Here is an 18,325-nt window from a genome sequence, read left to right as displayed (position 1 = left end):
TTGCCTAAAGATGGTGTAGTTGAAGATTTGATCCCTTTCCACTGAAGTGGAAATACTTTCAGTAATTGAAAGCAGATTCATGTCTGGAGTTCTACAAGCCAAGGTTTTCATTTTCAAAAATAAACCTTTTGTTCTCCAACTTTAAATGTTTGAGTGAAGCATCCAGAGACCACTGTTTGCTTATTGTCTAATGTGGTAGTTAAGAGCTATTGGAAATACTTTAAGGGAAATGTTTATTAGAATTCCACTTATTTTGGACAATTCTTGGGTTTAGCTTCACTATATATAACATGTTAAAATACAGAATGTTTTTTATTCTGTTTTTTTACATGCACATTCCATATTTCATGCACATTCTGTTTTTACATAAGCATACAGTGGTGGCAGTTAATACATTTCTTCAACCTTTAGCTAATACTTCAAGCTGATTTCAAAATTGAGATGCGGACTGGATCTTGAGGAACTTTGAAGGGATAGTGGTCTACCTCACCAAACAAACCTGGACAGCTGCTTTTTGTTAACTTTGTTTCCGTTTTCTGGCTATCATCTTCAAAAAAATTCTTTCAAGAAAGCTTTTAGTCAATTCAGGAAGAGTTGGGTGGGAAATAGACATTGCGGACCTTCAGGCAAAGACGGATCTGCTGCTGACCTGGTGAGGAAGTAGAAGACAAGGGAGATAAATAGTAGGACCTGCCTTACCCTTGTAGGCCCTTTAAACAGCAAAATAAATTGACTGAAATTATGTGAGAAAAGTTCCCAAGGATTGGAACATCCAGCACTGCATACATATCTGTATATAGCTTGTACAGCATGCACAGCATATCATTTGTATTGATTGCCTGATGGAATGAGTCAGTGTTACCTTTTGATCTTTTTACAGACTGCCATTAAGGTGAGTCAGTAAATGTGCATATTTGTATTAATGATAATGTAATTGCTCCTAAAAACCATGGGGTGGCCTGTCTTGTTCAATTTTTGTAGATTTTTGAAATCACTTTGCAAAACTATTGAAAACTGTAAGAAAAACACTCAGATGTATATATGTTAATTCCACATTTTTGATGTTTATAATATATTAAGTAAAGCTATTATACTTTTTAAAATAATTACTTGGCTCATTTCAGAAAGATGATTGGGCTAATTGTTACATAGTGCAGTTTCCTTTTTCAGATAATTTCATAAATTAGCAATTCACATTACAAATCTCTACAATTTTGAGGGGGGAAGCCTGTGTAGATCTTTTACTTAATTAGCTGTTCGTTATTATTAACACTAAAAGTTTTTGTTTTGTTTTCTTCCCCAGTTCAGATTTGGACACAGAAATTTAAAGTAATTTCAGTTTAAAGTGGAAATAATTTCTCTTCTGAAGTGATAGTAGCTGTCTAAATACAGTGATCCTGATAATTAATGGTGTATGACAGATTACATGCTTTATGCCAGGTATTCAGTTCTTTAGAAGATTCACAAGAGAAGGGTTGCTAAGCACCCATCACTACTGCAAGTAATGTAAAATGACCCAAATTAAAGAACCTATTCAGAGCTGTATTTTTGCATTTGCTGAAGTGCATTTCAAAAGATTTAACAAGACTTATACAATTAGCTGAAAAAAGACCCCTTTTCAGCTATGATCAGCAATTAAAGGATCAGAATACAGAACTTCACATTTTGTTTATAACTTTTCCTTTTCCTTTTCAGCCCATTCTTTGAACTAAACAATGGTGACTAGCAAATTTAACCAACCTTTCTAGAAATAAATGCTGATGCCATGTATATACAGAATACGATAGCCTGAATTCGTTTCCTCTGAATGGGAACTTTGGAACTTTGTTTTCCTTTTCACTGTAGAACACTCTTTTATGAGCACAGCCCACTGTAAAGTCTTTTTGAGACCTGTTTGAGCCCCATTGAAATGAATAAGAGCAGCTCAGGAACAGGAGTAGAAGGAGTAACTGGAGATTTGCATCTTGTTTTTGCAGCAACATACAAGCCCATTATTATTTTATTAAGGGCTCCATTTAAATATTTCTATACAGAGAAGTATGTACAAATTGTAAATGAATTGCACTACAGCTTTAGTTTAAAGGCCTGTTGATGGGAAATTTTTATTATATTTCTTTCCCAACCTTTTTTAGGCCTGCGTCCTAATGAGCCTCCTTTTTCTGAAAATAGGAAACTGAATCGAACCTACTCAATAGTTGGATTATAAATATTCACAGTATTTAAAGCAAATTTAATTAACCTTTCAAATTTTCATTACTTACTACATGAAGTAACAGTGCATATTTTCTCTTTTTTTGGAGAAAGGTCTGTGCATCAAATTGGCCAGATGCATTCTGTTTAGAGTTGTAAGTGCAATATAGCAGAACAGGCATAAGTTCAAATCAAATCAAATCAAATCAAATCAAATTTATTTACGGCTATTAGCCCATAAAATGTGTACAAACCTAAAAGCACAGAAACATAAAAACCAATACATCTAACAACAGAAGGGGAACACCACGATGCAAGGGTGGGTCATTGAGCAGTGACAAATAACAGCTTGGGGCCCGGAAAGATCCAAGGGACGGTTCCCAGAGAAAGGAGAACTGGAGACGAGATCCGTCATGCACTCTCATCATAACTGTCCGATTAGTTTTTGTTGTTGATGTTGTTTTTTGGTGGTTTTTGTGTGTGAGATAACCGCATTCAGGAATCTCGCCACCTGCAGAGTTACAGAAGGATCTGTATCCTGCAAAAGCAGTGCGGCATGTGACTCAACAGGCCTGCCAACCAAGCGCAGTAAAGCAGGACCCAGGAATTTAGTCCTGGCTATGCTATGTAAGGGACAGTTGAACATTATATGTGGAAGAGATTCAACTGTTTTCCCGTCACACTCGCATAGCGGAGACACCAAACCCTTGGAAAATCTGTGGCTCAGCAGGTTCGATGGAAAAACATTGAACCTTGCACGAATAAATGCAAGTCGGTGTGGTACAGATGAAAGAGATGACATATATGATGGAAGGCCAAGTGGTGGGGTTATTCCATGATACCTGGGGGAGCAGACACCCCCACCCCTGGAGAGGTTGTGTTGATTTTCAATGTCTGCTAATCTTTGCTCAATAAGGCTTTTGGCTGAGCGTAGGTTCATCTTTAAGGAGTCTGCTGGGGAAATTCCGATGCTCAGAAGTTTGGCATGGATTTTTCCTACCCACGGATTAACAAAGTCATCCCGCCAGAGGCACTGAAAGAGGTAATGGTCGGGAAGCCTATGCCAGCTGGACAGCCAGTAGCCAAAGACTCGCTTCCAGATGACAGTCTCCAATGATGCAGTCCTTAGCTCCAGATGTATGGCTGCATTGCTCACACACATGGGGAGTTTCAGGAGGCGACGGAGAAACTGATTCTGCATAAGTTCACAGTGAGCAGTATTAACTACTGTGTTACTTTTATTTAAGGTACTTGCAGAAGCTGCTCTCCATTTTGAACTGTGTAACTTGAAAGCTTGCATATGCCACCACCTGCAAAAGTGTTGCCAATGAAGGGTATGAGACTGGATTGTAATTTTTATTCTCCAGAGTCATTATGCAACAACTACCCACACCCAAGCTTTTAGACAATATCTCAAAACAGCTAGGTGGGAAAACAAAACTGGAACACCATTATAAAGTCATGTGAAATAGGTGGAGCTTCAGATTTGGATCATAATAATAGAAAAGTATTTAGGGATTCTTATTTTTGTACAACACAGATTAAGCCTCACTTGCTTTAGTGGTGTTTATTACTAAGTGAAATATATTTAGAATAAGGGTGATAGTAGTTGATTCATGTGATTTCAGTAGGAAAAGATTGGTGTGTCAATAATATATACTTGTTTTAAAAAGTGGTACTACAGATTTCCACAGTACTTTGTGAATGGACAGCAGTTTCACTTTTTAAGTTTTATAACGATAAATGGCATGCCATTCTACCAATTTTAATTGTTTTATTTTAAATGTAAGGGGTAACCGTAAAAAAACAAACCATTTTCCAGTTCAATCCTATACATGTCTATGCAGAAGTATGTTCCACTAAGTTTGGTTAGGTATGTATGGGTTTGTACCCTTAATCCTGGAGAAACAGCTTTAAGTAATTACAGACAGATCTAGATCTTTTCTCTCACACACAGTTTTGGTACTACTTTTTTCTTTAAAGAGCAGCCCCCCCCTCCCCCGCTATGCACAATGCTTTTTAAACATTTTCTGAAGTTCAAAAATATTTGGGTAGGAGGCAATCATTTGTGAAAGGAAGGCAGGTTGGCTAGATATGAGAAGAAACCCACAGGTTTATTAACACATTCTAACTTAAATGTTAGCTCAGTGACCATGTTGGCTATGCTGCTGCAAAAAGTGAAAAAGGAAGCGAACTTTATTTTTTTTATATTGCTTATTTTAATGTCTCCTTTTTCATTGCATTGATTTCACCTCTTTATTTAGTAGTTCTTGGGTTCTTTTTCTATCAGACTTTGAGGACATTCATTTAATAATTCAAGCTAGTTAAAATTTGATTGAAAATTATTAAGCCGCAACCCCTGCTGGGTGTATGAAATTAGTCATGTGGCACACTGGTTTGTACTATATTTTTTTAAGAACCCTGACTAACAGGGTTTGTTTTTTGTATGTTGAAAGAAAAAGATTTACTAAGAAAGTGTTATAAAGCCTTTTGCAAATGGGTACATTTTTATTTTAGACAAAAGAAATAAATGTAGCTGTCCTGCAAATTTCAGTTTTAAAATGAACTTTTTATTGAAAGTAGCCATGCCCAAATTGTTTGTGCTAATTTTTGCAGAACACCTCTTTCAGTCATAAACTGATTTTAAGAGGAGGGGAATGTTGCCCGGGGAGCTGTAAAATGTAGTCTGGAAGACTTTTTAACACTCTTTCTTTTTAACTAAAACAAAATTGCCTTATGTAACACAGTTAACATAGTTAACCTTTTATAATTATTTAACCATTATTTCATTAATGTTGCCCTCTGCTTAAATGTTATACATTACTGCAAAAGACACCTGACCGTGCTCTTAAAAGTTTATTTGTCTTTCAGTTCCTGTGATAGTAGGGGGCAGTACATCTCCTTAATTATCTTTGTTCAGGGAAATGCTGAAAGGCCAGGGTAGTTAAGCAAGGCCATTTGGATTTGTGATAAGGTCGAAGTCAGATGCAAGGAAAGTGGTTAAATGCATTATCATATTATTGAGCATATCATCAGTAAAGTGACCTTGATGGAGGTGGAAAAAAACATTTGGCCTTTTTTTATGACAGTCCCCCCCCCCTCCCGCTTGGTTTACCACTGCAAGAGAATTCATCATATAGTTTTATCATTATCTTCTCTTTCTGTTTTGAAAGCTGATTTCTTTTTATCATAACTCATCAGTCAGTTTTTCAAAATTTAGATGGACATTTTACTGATGATGGTAGATTTTAGTACTTAAAGGTTTAGCCTATCGTTTGACAGATATGGAAATACACTTCATTAAATATTAAAGTGACCCGGCTAGCTGACCAGCCTATATCTTCTCTTAAGGATCTTTTAAAGATAATGGTTATTTTCTGTGCAAAGGACCAGCTGGTATTCTACTTCCCAGAGAGCCAGTGTGGTGTAGTGGTTAAAAGCGGTGGACTCGTAATCTGGTGAACCGAGTTCGCATCCCCGCTCCTCCACATGCAGCTGCTGGGTGACCTTGGGCTAGTCACACTTCTCTGAAGTCTCTCAGCCCCACTCACCTCACAGAGTGTTTGTTGTGGGGGAAGAAAGGAAAGGAGAAGCTGCTTTGAGAACTCCTTCGGGTAGTGATAAAGCGGGATATCAAATCCGAACTCTTCTTCTGTTCTTCCCTAGATTTTTTAAAAAAAATCTAATATGAAGAGTAAGTTACCAGCTTCAGTTTTAGCTGGTGATGTAGCTGGTGTATGAAACAGTTGAACTTGGACTTGGTTCAAGTCAACAAGAACTGAGGCTGTTCTAGATATTACAGTAAAAATTAGATAAAAATAAAGGCTGTGCCTCTAGTTAAGCATACTATATGTAAGTTTTCTTGATCTGAATAAAACTTAAAGTTATACATATTTGACTGGACCTCTTCCAAAATTCACAAGTAGTTATGGTGGCTTTATGTATTCTTGGGTCATTCAGTCAGTAAATGCATTTAGAAAATTGCTGACTGATTGAGTGAATTCCCGTGAGGACTTCAACCTCTGAACTGAAACTTTGGATATTATGAAAAGTTATTTGAAGACTATCATTGCAATACGAAAGCACATTTACTTAGAAGTAACTGACATGGAGTATGATTTGATCAAGTTAAGAACTTTTAAATCCTATCATTTCTCACGTTAAGCACATGCATAACTCCCTCCCACTGAAATTCATTATTGATATTAATTGCCTTTTAAAGTTCAGGTCTTCAGACTTTAGTTATAATTGAGATCAGTCACAACCAACTTTTTAAAATTTAAAATGTCCAAAATGTCTGTTGACCAGCAGTTACCACAATTAAAATCACACAAACCTACCTCACAGAGTTGTTATGAGGATAAAATGGGGAGGAGGGGAACTATGTATACCATCTCAAGCTCCTTGGAGGAAAGATGAGATATAAATGTAATTAAAGAAATAAATTAGGTAAGACAATTGGGGTTTTTTAAAACAACAGTGGTGGTTAATCAGAGAGTTGCAGTCAGAGGCTTTTCAACATATCATGAGGCAAAGGTTTTTATATCTGCCATTTGATTATAATTAAGCAAAATGTTTTCCCCCTCTATCCAATAATATTGTCTATACTGTATAAATTAAAGATTATTTCATAGGTTCCAATGTTCTCAGTGGTTAATTATGAAACTATGTTAAGATGTAACTGAAGTGGTTTTTAATTCTGTGCAATGTAGACAAACTCCCACAAGCTAAGCATTTTCTCACTTAGATCTCTCTTATACACATTCTCTGCCTCTTTGTCTGTCTCTGTTTGACACTATCTTTCAATCATTTTAAAGTTCTAAAAAAAAAAAAACCCCTATAATGAGCCCTTTTTAACGTTCAGAGCATTCTGCCAAAAATATGGCCAGGGTCCAAAGAACTATGGAATCACTTCCAGGAACCCAAGGGCTCTTTCTCTCCACCTCCACATACCATGCCACATGGCTTTGAAAGTAAGGCAAGCCTTAGTACCCCGTGATGCTACATGCATGCTCAACAGCAGTCAATAAATTTTGGTTTGGCTTAATAGCCAGCAGTTACTAGGTTTTCAAATGTCTTCTTCCAAATGCCCCCAGGTGAGGTACAAGGAAACACAAGAGAGGCTGTTTTCAATGTTCCCACCCATCTGTGAAATGCTGTCTTCAAGTTTCCCCTGGGTACATAATTTTTTTGTTTCCTTGTGTCCTTTAATACTTTTAAATTTGGTCTCATGCCCTGTTTATGGTGAGGGGTGACTAACCTGAGAGGCATGTTCACCTCTGGGCAACCCTCCAAGGACAATGTGGCAGTCAAAAGTGGTTCTGGCCACCTTACACTCACACATGCATGCACACACAGGTGCACAGCCCCAAAGCTGATCTATGCAGATCAGCTGAGAAGGGGGGGATATTATCCCCCATTGATCAATCTGAGGGCTGAGTTTTAGCAGTTTGCATCTTCATCAGGGTGCTAGACTGCCAAATCACAGGTGAATAGATAGGGTCCTGCAGAGGAAGAAATATTTTGGGGGGGGGAGGTGCAGATTAGCTTCCTCTTATTGATAAGCTGATTTTGTTTTAAATATAGCTACGGTATACCTTTTATTGCTTTGTTTTATTGTAATAGATTTATATTGAATAAAGCAATCCTGGATTGTTATTTTCTTATACAGGATCTCAAACAATTATGTATGGTAGCCCAACTCTGCTACTTACCCCATCCCTAAGCTCTCTAGCACATGCAGAGAACTCAGCAAAAATAGGTGCTGCTTTCCTCATTATGTATCATAGATAAATTAAAAAAGAAAGTACACTTGGTGAGCTACAGTCTGTCCGTCCCCCCACATTTGCTGCAGCTCCCTGCATTGTAGGCCTTTCCTAAAGGCCTCCACTTCTCAGGAATTTCCCAGGAGAGACTTGTGGTGGGCAAGGGCACAAAGAAGGGCTGCTAGCCCCTTACCCCTGTAGCAGGCATAGAACATCATAGCAGTCAGTTCCTGTGAGGGATTGGCCTCGAGTGTGGGGGGGAATGCTGTCAAAAATGCTGTCAAAAGAACTGAAGGTACTGCTTGAAGTAAAGCACATGAAATACTGCTGCAGTGAGACATTAAATAATGGAGTCAGTCAAAGACAAACCCTTTCTTTGCTATAAAGAGTTAGTGCTTTTAGAATACTCGATCGTCATTTCAAATGTTTCACAATATTTGACTGGTGGATTGACCAATGATTTTTGACTAATCAAAAGCACAACTTCAACACGCATCTTGTTTTCTATTTATTTATTTTGATAGGGGATATCCTTTCAAAGCACTACAGCAAAAGCACTCCTGAAAGTTACATCCATGTGTCTTTCATAGCTAGACAGCAGGTTAAAATTCAATAGACTTAGCCTCTTTTATCACTGTATCTGCAGCTCTTGAACCTCTGCTTGTCATGAGACATTTAAAACACAGAAACCCTGCCAGCAAATGTGAACCTTATCAGAAAACACACACATCATTATTGTCTAGTTTCATTTAGGGCTGGGTTTTTGTTTTAATACATAGTGGAGAGAGCAATGAATACATAGTGAGAGAGAGCAATGAAGCTAAAAGGAGCCTGGCTACTTTTGAGTATTATTATTGGTTCCTATGTAAGGTAAAGGTACCCCTGCCCGTACGGGCCAGTCTTGACAGACTCTGGGGTTGTGCGCCCATCTCACTTAAGAGGCCAGGGGCCAGCGCTGTCCGGAGACACTTCCGGGTCACGTGGCCAGCGTGACAAAGCTGCATCTGGCGAGCCAGAGCCGCACACGGAAACGCCGTTTACCTTCCCGCTGGTAAGCGGTCCCTATTTATCTACTTGCACTTTGATGTGCTTTCGAACTGCTAGGTTGGCAGGCGCTGGGACCAAGCAGCGGGAGCGCACCCCGCTGCAGGGATTCGAACCGCCGACCTTTCGATCGGCAAGTCCTAGGCGCTGAGGCTTTAACCCACAGCGCCACCTGCGTCCCATGGTTCCTATGTACTTCTACTCTTTTCCCTACGCATGGAGGGTTTCCCCAGGTGCAATAAGGAACTGGCAGTCATGCTAGAGAACCATTAATACTTTAGCTGCTTACTTCATTCCTTCCTCAAAATGCAAGGCAAAATGTGAGAGGAGAGAGAGACCTCAGAAGACTCAGGGGAAGGGTTTTGCTTCAATTTTTGCTGAGCTTTAGAGAAGATGAAAGTGATGTGGATCTTCACTGCTTCTATGCCTTGATTCATTCATTCATTCTCTCTCTCTCTCTCTCTCTGTGTGTGTGTGTGTGTGTGTGTGTGTGTGTGTGTGTGTAAAAGAGAAAGAGACACTCAATCCTATACTCCCCTGATTTCTTTGTGTATTTTGGGACTAAGCTAGATGTGGAATTAATGAATGCCATTAACAGACCCATTTTTTTTGTTTGTTTGTTATGTAAATAGCAGGTAAGGGAAGCCTGAACAGTCTTGGAATGCTGGGGGTGAGAGGGGAAGTATGACTTTTTTTCTGCCACAGTCCTGAGCTCCTGTTAACATGCAATTAACATGTTTGGCCCTCAGACTTGGATGGAGCGGGATTGGCCTCTTTTGCAGAGCCTAGAGGTCATGCTTTCTTCAGATTGCCCTACAGGTCACTCAATCTTTTGGAACACTTTTCAGAGACACCTCTAGAAAGGCTCTATATACCGGGATGTAATTGAGTTAATTGAGATTTTGTTTTGCTCTTGACAACAAATAGAGTTCCTTCCAGGATACAGTCTAATGGGATAGCTCAGATGTGGAGTATTTATGGCTTGAACCAACCTTGCGGGCCTGTTTGCTCATTAATTTCCCCAGAGAAATCTCAATTTGGTATGAGTCTTTTGCTCATGCATGCCCCTTCCATTCACTACAAGTAGAAATTAAAGAGCGAATAGGCTATGCAGCATTTGTTTGAATGCAATACCTCCCTGCCCACCAACCTGTCCTTGTAAAGAATGGCTTTGTTTTACTGGGCTTTCAGAAAAATATCACGCTCATATAAATGCTGTGCTACCCCATTCACTTATTACTTTCTCCCTGTAATGAAGGGGCATGCATGCTCCAGAGACTCATAAAGGACTGGCATTTCAACCTATAAAGTAATGAGTGAACAGTGAGCCCAGGTGATCTCACTCCACGGATAAAAACCATTATTCTTTATTACTAATTGATCAGACTGAGTATAACAGAGCATGAATTCTAGGCATACGCTTTTCAGTTGGAGAAGCTATCTGTAGGACAAACAAAGCTTTGGCCTTCAAAGGACTTGTACACACTTTAAGGCATTGTGATTCTTGTGCACTAAGTTACAGTTACTTTCTTTAATTGTTTGCATGCTGGTAACTTCTATTGTTTAGTTATGTGCTGGAGTAAACAGCTGTTTTGTAAGATACAAAATGAGATAAAAATGATGCAGTTCCCCTTACAATATTGATCCAAATTTTGTCATAGGCAATCAGTACTTCAGGATTCACTTGAATCCCAACTTATCATAGTTTGGGTGTGCACACATGTATGTATTACAGACAATGGCCAATTTATGCATGTCCAATTGATGTGTGGCTGTGCATGCGCACATCACAGCAACCCAGAAGTGGCTGGAAAAGGAGGTGGAACAGGCAGGCCGGGGGCAGAAGCGTTAAGTGTAACAGGGTGAAGTGGGCTTATACATGCTCCACTGTCACATATTATGATCCTAACCCTTTAGCAGTTTTGGGAGTGTGCAGGGAGCTGCACGGAGAGGAAGAACTAGTGAAAATAATCTCCCAGTTCTCTGGATGGATGTCACCACTAAAACAGCCATCTATCACAAGGAACACCATTGAATAGGATATTGTAGTTCTGCAAAGTTGTCCTTGGGTATCTGTATGTTTAAACTGGGTGGAATTTTACATACTTGAGTAATATTGACTTAAACTCACAGAGAATGTGACAGAATTGACCCCAGTTTCTATAACCAACAGTGGTGCACACTAAAAGTCAAAATGATTTGCAGTATGTTGAACTAGAATCATTGTACAAGCACTAAACAGTTTATTCAGGCAGAAATCCTAATCCTACTTACCTGGGAGCAAGCCCCATTGGGTTCAGTAGTATTTACTTCTGCGTGGAGATGGTTAGGATTACGCTGTAAGCAAATGTTGAAAGTCATTTGCTGGCTGGTGCATACTTCAGGAGCATGATTGTATCTGTGGCAGTGTTGATTTTGCCCAACATGACAATAATTAATAAACAATTTTTCTTTTAAAATCATTCTCCATATGTCATAGAGGAATTCATAATTTATTTATTATTATATTTGTATATCGGGTGGCGCTGTGGCTAAACCACAGAGCCTGGGGCTTGCCGATCAGAAGGTTGGTGGTTTGAATCCCGCGACGGGGTGAGCTCACATTGCTCGGTCCCTGCTCCCGCCCACCTAGCAGTTCGAAAGCACGTCAAAGTACAAGTAGATAAATAGGTACTGCTCCAGCGGGAAGGCAAACGGCATTTCCGTGCGCTGCTCTAGTTCGCCATAAGCGGCTTAGTCATGCTGGCGTCATGACCCAGAAGCTATCTGCAGACAAACCCCAGCTCCCTCGGCCTAAAGAGTGAGATGAGTGCCGCAACCCCAGAGTCATTCGCGACTGGACCTAACGGTCAGGGGTACCTTTACCTTTACCTTTTTATATGTATGTGGATCTAGATTATGGGTGGAATTTCTGGGACCATGCTTATTTCAGATATGATCAGTATTTCTGGATAGAATTGTCAGATTTGTAGAAACGAGAAACATATTTCCATGCACTACAGCAATACAGTCATTGTGGTAATAATAGGCAATACTTGAGAATTAAATAATGGCAATCTTTTACAGCCAGTTGTGCCAGTGTACAGTACTGATATATGTCATGCAGTACCATCCCTTCCACGGTGTTCAGTCTGTAATCCTGTACTCACTAACGAGAGAAAACCTCACTGAAATCAATGGAAGTTACTTCTGATTAATATTTATTCCACCTGTGTATATTTACTTGGAAGAAAGTTGCATAAAACTTAATGGGACTTCTTTATTGGGCTTTATAGTTGTCAAGGTGAGCAACTTATTTGAGAGAAATTGAAGTCAATACAAACAATATGTTTAGAACTGAACTCAAAGGCATGTATTTTGATTGATAAAATTGCAGTTGGTTCATGATTCCATATCATGAATAATAGAATTAAGCCTACTATCCTACCTTAGACCAATTTTCTACAAACTAGCACTGCATATTCTAATGTGGCATATTGAAACAAACATTTGTTAAATCTCAATTATTAGACATTGAGAGGAAGAATAATTCAAATATTCATCTGACGTGTGTATTCATATTTGTAGTGTTTCTGTTCCATTCATTCATTTGTGGAAACAGAGTTCTTGGGAAATGACATAAATCTACATGCTATAATTTTCCTGAGTGCTAGATATTGCGTTTGTATATCTGACTTGGCTGAAATATTTCTAAATTGTCCCTTTGGCTACACATCTGAGGAGGCTCATAAACAGAAATAATTCCTTTCCAAGTCAATTATAACTCATGCTTGCTAAATTGATTCAAGATCTGCTTGTGTCAGACAAGTAACCTAATGAGTATTTTGCTTTTGAGGAAACCACATCTCAGTGCTTAAAGGGGAGATGAAGGATATGGAAACAAGAAGATCTTCATTTTTGTAGAATGACAGAATATGAACAAATGGAAGTTTTCTTCTAAGTGCTCTTTTGTGCATATGCCAACTAGTTTGAGGTGTGACGTTAGTTATGAAGAAGAAGAGCTTGGATTTGATATCCCGCCTTTCACTCCCCTTCAGGAGTCTCAAAGCAGCTAACATTCTCCTTTCCCTTCCTCCCCCAGAACAAACACTCTGTGAGGTGAGTGGGGCTGAGAGACTTCAAAGAAGTGTGACTGGCCCAAGGTTATGCTGTTGTACTCTAATTTTTCCCTCAGTAATATAAAAACATATCGTTATATTTGCTCATGTTTCTTACTTGGAGAACTGAAGTGATAGGATTCCAAGGTAATGGAAGACATTCTTTTTCACCAATTCTGAGTGCTGCCAGATGGCTTGTTTAATGAGCACTCATCTTGATGTATTTGAAGCGAGATCAGATGATGCTGACCATTTATTATCATTATTATGTTATATTTGTTAAATTTCTATATTTAATAAGCATTCACTCTGATTTGTTTATGGGATGGCTGAATGATGTTGCCTCAAAGCTCCTTTTCCTCTTCTCTCGCTTTCGTGCTCCCCTTCCCCTCCTTCCCCCTGACCCCCTACCCTCACCCGCTTGCTTGCTTGCTTGCTCGCTCTAAAGCCACCTCAACTCAACAACCAGCATCCCCCTGCCCCAGAGGCACCATTCGCTTGCAGTGCTTGTAGCCAGGGCTTCTGCAACAAACAGCTGTGCAAGCCTTTGGGAGGCAGAGATGTGAGACAGCATCAGAGGAGGGCGGGAAGGAACGAGGGACAGACGTTAGTGTTACCTGTGGCACCCCTGGCCATCATTCAAGGCACCCCAGGGTGCCACGGCACGCTGGTTGAAAACCACTGTCCTAACAGATTAGGAAAAGCCTGTACTTTTGCAGGTTCCTTATAATCTCTGCCTTCCCTGGTGCATCTCTCTCATACCCTTTTAGACAAACATACACTTCACATAGTGCCAGTTACAGATAGGTAGCCGTGTTGGTCTGCCATAGTCAAAACAAAAAAAATTCCTTCCAGTAGCACCTTAAAGACCAACTAAGTCAGTTCTTGGTATGAGCTTTCGTGTGCATGCACACTTCTTCAGTTTTGACTTCACATAGTGGTTAATGTTTATACAAGTGCCTCTCTTGACTGCAGCTGAAGTTACTTCAGTCTGGTTAAGATGAGAAACCTGTTTATTCCTGTTAAAGATTGTAAATCCTGGTTAAGCAAATACCTTGGATAGCTTCAACTCTGGTCAAGGCCTTTCCTGATATGTCTTAACAGCAGGGTTAAGAATTCCATGGGGTGGAATTTGTTATAGGAGGGGAGGATCTAAGTATTTTCTTGCTACCAGCTTCTGATGGCATGATGGTTAGCAGAAAACCAGCATTATCAGGGCTGGTTCCAGGTTTGAAAGGACCTGCAGCAAAGTGCCACCACCATAAGTTTCTCTCTCCCCCCCCCAAAGTTATCCTTGATGGAAGCTGCTGTCTTTTGTGCTACTGGATGGGCAACTGATCAGTAGCCTGTGGAGAGGCAGTCATTATTTATTCCTCCTAGCTGTTCTTGCTTGGTTTATAAGCAGGTAGTTGATCAGTGCAGCTAGGAGAATTTGCTACTACAGTACTGCTTCCTCTTCTTCACCCAGGCAGCTGTCATAGCTCCAACCCCCAGGAGACCGTAGACGGAAGAAAATTGAGGTGGGTGCAGAAGCTTCAGCAACCATACAGTGATGCCAGCCCTTGAGCATTAAATTTATACTACTCTCTTAAGTTGGGACTAGCTGCTACTAGATATGGGCATAAGAACTTGCTTTCTTTACAACTATTTATTCTTCTTAGTTAACTTGAATCTTGCTTCACTGCTGTCCATATTTCTGTTGGAAATTATGTGAAACTTATTTTTAAAGTGGCCTTAGCAAATGTGTTAGGTGGAGAGAGGAGTTTCCACATTACAATGGAGACGTTAGAAGGACAAGCTTTTCGTCTGACACATGGACACCACAGGCATTAGTAATAAGAGTGTGACACGCAGAAGGAGCACTGCCGAAATGTAAGAGCACCAGTGTCTTGTAGATTCCACTGTTCTTGTTTAAAATAAAAGGCTAAGAGTAAGGAAGGATTTCTTCTACATTCCCATATTAATCCTTGTCTTCAAATATCTACTCCTGGCATTCTTCCCGATCAACAAAGATTAATATTGGTCTTAGTGTCTACTCCAGATTCCTCCAGTGCATGAAATGCTTTACAAAACGCCATCCAACTGGAAACTAAGCCATTTCAGCTACTTAGCTTCTGACAGTCAGGAACAAATAGGGTGACACAATCCAGGGGAACCTGAATTGCTTAAAATCCCCGCAGATGAAGGTACCAATAAAATAATTTATTTTTAATGGGGATGCTTATTGTCCAGAATATGATAAAGGGAATTTTTAAAAAGTAAAATTTGTATTTTTCAAATTATTTCATGTTCAGCAAAAAACAGAAGGCAATTTATTAGATAGGCAATTCCTACTCCACACAGCTCCCACTATCTGCCCTCTCATTATGTGAAAATTCACTTATCCAAATACAAATAATTATGCCCAAAGCTCACTATATGCATGGCTGATTCAGCTATCTGAACAGCCAGAGTTTTCCCTGACTTATTCTGTTTTTCTGGTTGGCGACAGCTATTTTCTGGTAGACCATGGAGAGAAGGAAGGGGAAGAGAGATTGGACAAATAAGAGAGCAGGACAGTTTTTCCTTTGTCTGTCTTTTGCTGGTTGGCTGCAGCCATTTTTGGAAGCAATTGTGGGGGGGTTATGGCATATAAATGTCCCCATAGGATATAATGGAAATTGTGAGCTTGTTATGCAAACGCTCACCTAACTTAACAATTTAGTGGAAATACATGGTGTTCAGAAAATGAGACCTGTTTGTGTTTGTTCTGTAGCATAGGGTAAGAATTGAACTTGCCAGGTGTGAAAATCTAATGATCACTTTTGCTGTTGTTTAGTCATGTCCAACTCTTCATGACCCCATGGACCAGAGCACGCCAGGCACTCCTGTCTTCGACTGCCTCCCACAGTTTGGTCAGACTGATGCTGGTAGCTTCGAGAACACTGTCCAACCATCTCGTACTCTGTCATCCTCTTCTCCTTGTGCCCTCAATCTTTCCCAACATCAGGGTCTTTTCCAGGGAGTCTGCTCTTCTCATGAGGTGGCCAAAGTACTGGAGTCTCAGCTTCACGGTCTGTCCTTCCAGTGAGCACTCAAGGCTGATTTCCTTAAGAATGGATAGGTTTGATCTTCTTGCAGTCCATGGGACTCTCAAGAGTCTCCTCCAGCACCATAATTCAAAAGCATCAATTCTTTGGCGGTCAGCCTTCTTTATGGTCCAGCTCTCACTTCCATACATCACTACTGGGAAAACCATAGCTTTCACTATGCAGCCCTTTGTTGGCAAGGTGATGTTCTTGCTTTTTAAGATGCCGTCTAGGTTTGTCATTACTTTTCTCCCAAGAAGCAGGTGTCTTTTAATTTTGTGACTGCTGTTATCGTCTGCAGTGATCAAGGAACCCAAGAAAGTGAAATCTCTCACTGCCTCCATTTCTTCCCCTTCTATTTGCCAGGAGGTGATGGGACCAGTGGCCCTGATCACTAGGAGTTGGAATTTAGCATTTGAGGATTTTATCTTCTTCCCATTTCTCATTAGGTGAGAACCTAGGTTTTGTGGAAATTTTCATGTCACATGCTTTGGTGACTTTTAGAGAGGTACAGTCTTGTTTGTGGTGGAGCAGGACATGCTTTGGCCTATTGCCAAGGACACACTGCATTGGCAGGACATTAAATTCCAGCACAGCATGGCAAGACAGGCACCCCATTTCAATTCAGGAGGTCAAAATGTAGAAACTGTCACTTACTGTATTATGAACTGTTCATCAAAATGTTCATCTGAGTGTAAATACTGCCTATCTATACTGCATTGCTTTCAAGGGGATGCACATTCAGATATTTATTCCTAGGTTGTTTGGTGAGCATTAGCATCCCAGGCCATCCTACTAGCATCTGCCCACAAATACCTAAATTATAGACCCAGAACCAAAAAACTGCATGGAAACCTCTTGATTGTCTAGCTTCAGGTAGTCAACAGGAAGAAGATTGTTTTAAAAAGAAGTGGTGCTGAAGCAACTGCCATAATGGCCAGCAAAGATGTGTGGTAGAGGTAAAGAGGCCTGCAATTCCTTTTCATACAAGAGGAATGACCAAAAAAATGGTCCCATGACCAAAATAAAGTCATAAAATTTATACGCCACTTAATTGTAAAAAAACCACAAAGCAGTTTACAAAAGATAAAACAATAAAACTAGCCAAGAAAAATCTACAACCCTACTTTAAAACTAAAAATTCTAAAACAGATTAAAACAGGAATGTTTTTAGCAGGTGAAGGCTACTGCTTGATCTCAATAGGCAGGGAGTTCCAAAGTGTCAGTGCTGCCACACTAAAGGATCAAGGTATTACAAATGTGGAACAGGGATTGTGTGGCAACTGTAGTTGTGTAAGTTCAACTGATCAAAGCGGTCAAGTGGGCGGGCACATGTAGGGTAAAGCAATCTCATAGGTAAAGTCAAACTACATATTGTCATTACTACTGGGGGAAGCAAAATACCCAGAGGATTATAATTTTGTGGATGAGAGAAGATTAACATTTATGGTCTTACAAAATCTTTTACTGTTTTAGCCAGTGAAAGTAAATGAACTCATTTAAAAACTGAGGGCTTATTGATGACTTAGTGTATTACAAGATAAATGTGCCATTCTTAGTTTTGAGGGAGCTTTTTTTTTTTTTTTACTAGAAGTAATATACTCTGGGACAATTGTGTTTTGACCTGACCATTCCAGTTGCTATGTTATTCACAAGGAGACTATAAGCTTACGTTTAAGTAGCTGCATGGAATGGTTGGGCTTGAAATGTGTCTTTCTTTTTCAATTCACTATTTTGCATTCCACTTCCTCTCCTAAACTTTATTCTTAACAAACTCACAGATTCTGGAGATGGGGACTGATGCATATTTATGACTTTTCGCAAGAGATAGTATTTGGCCTCCTGTGCCCAGATCTCTTTGGCCCATGCTGTGCCTTTGGGTCCAGAGAGAATTTGAAGAAAGAAAGCTGTCCAGCTTCCCAGAGAGGAAAAGATGCAGACTCTCATCCCCAAAGCTAGTATTAATCCCTCAAAGCCTTGAGAATTTGCTCCTATCTCAAGATCAGTGGTGAAGGGGGTACTAGTGTCAGTATGCGCAATTGCATGAGATGACCTCTGTTCCCAAGAAGTGATCTCTCAGACTGTCCTCTGCAGCTATAATCCTAAATTGAGGGTAGACAGTGTGGTGCCCTCCAGATGTTGTTTGGCTAAAACTCACACC

At 39.8% G+C, this 18,325-nt stretch overlaps 1 protein-coding gene across 50 annotated transcripts in view; it reads left to right on the top strand.

The window, feature by feature from the left end:
* The window catches only part of TENM3 (teneurin transmembrane protein 3), a 1,240,854-nt gene that overhangs the window by 1,019,536 nt on the left and 202,993 nt on the right, over positions 1 to 18,325 (top strand). The gene's annotated exons all lie outside the window — the stretch shown is intronic.

The sequence above is a fragment of the Podarcis gaigeae genome, assembly GCF_964106915.1.
Source record: "Podarcis gaigeae genome assembly, chromosome: 9".
In the NCBI taxonomy this organism is placed as follows: Eukaryota; Metazoa; Chordata; class Lepidosauria; order Squamata; family Lacertidae; genus Podarcis; species Podarcis gaigeae.
This window is presented reverse-complemented; position numbering and strand designations above follow the sequence as displayed.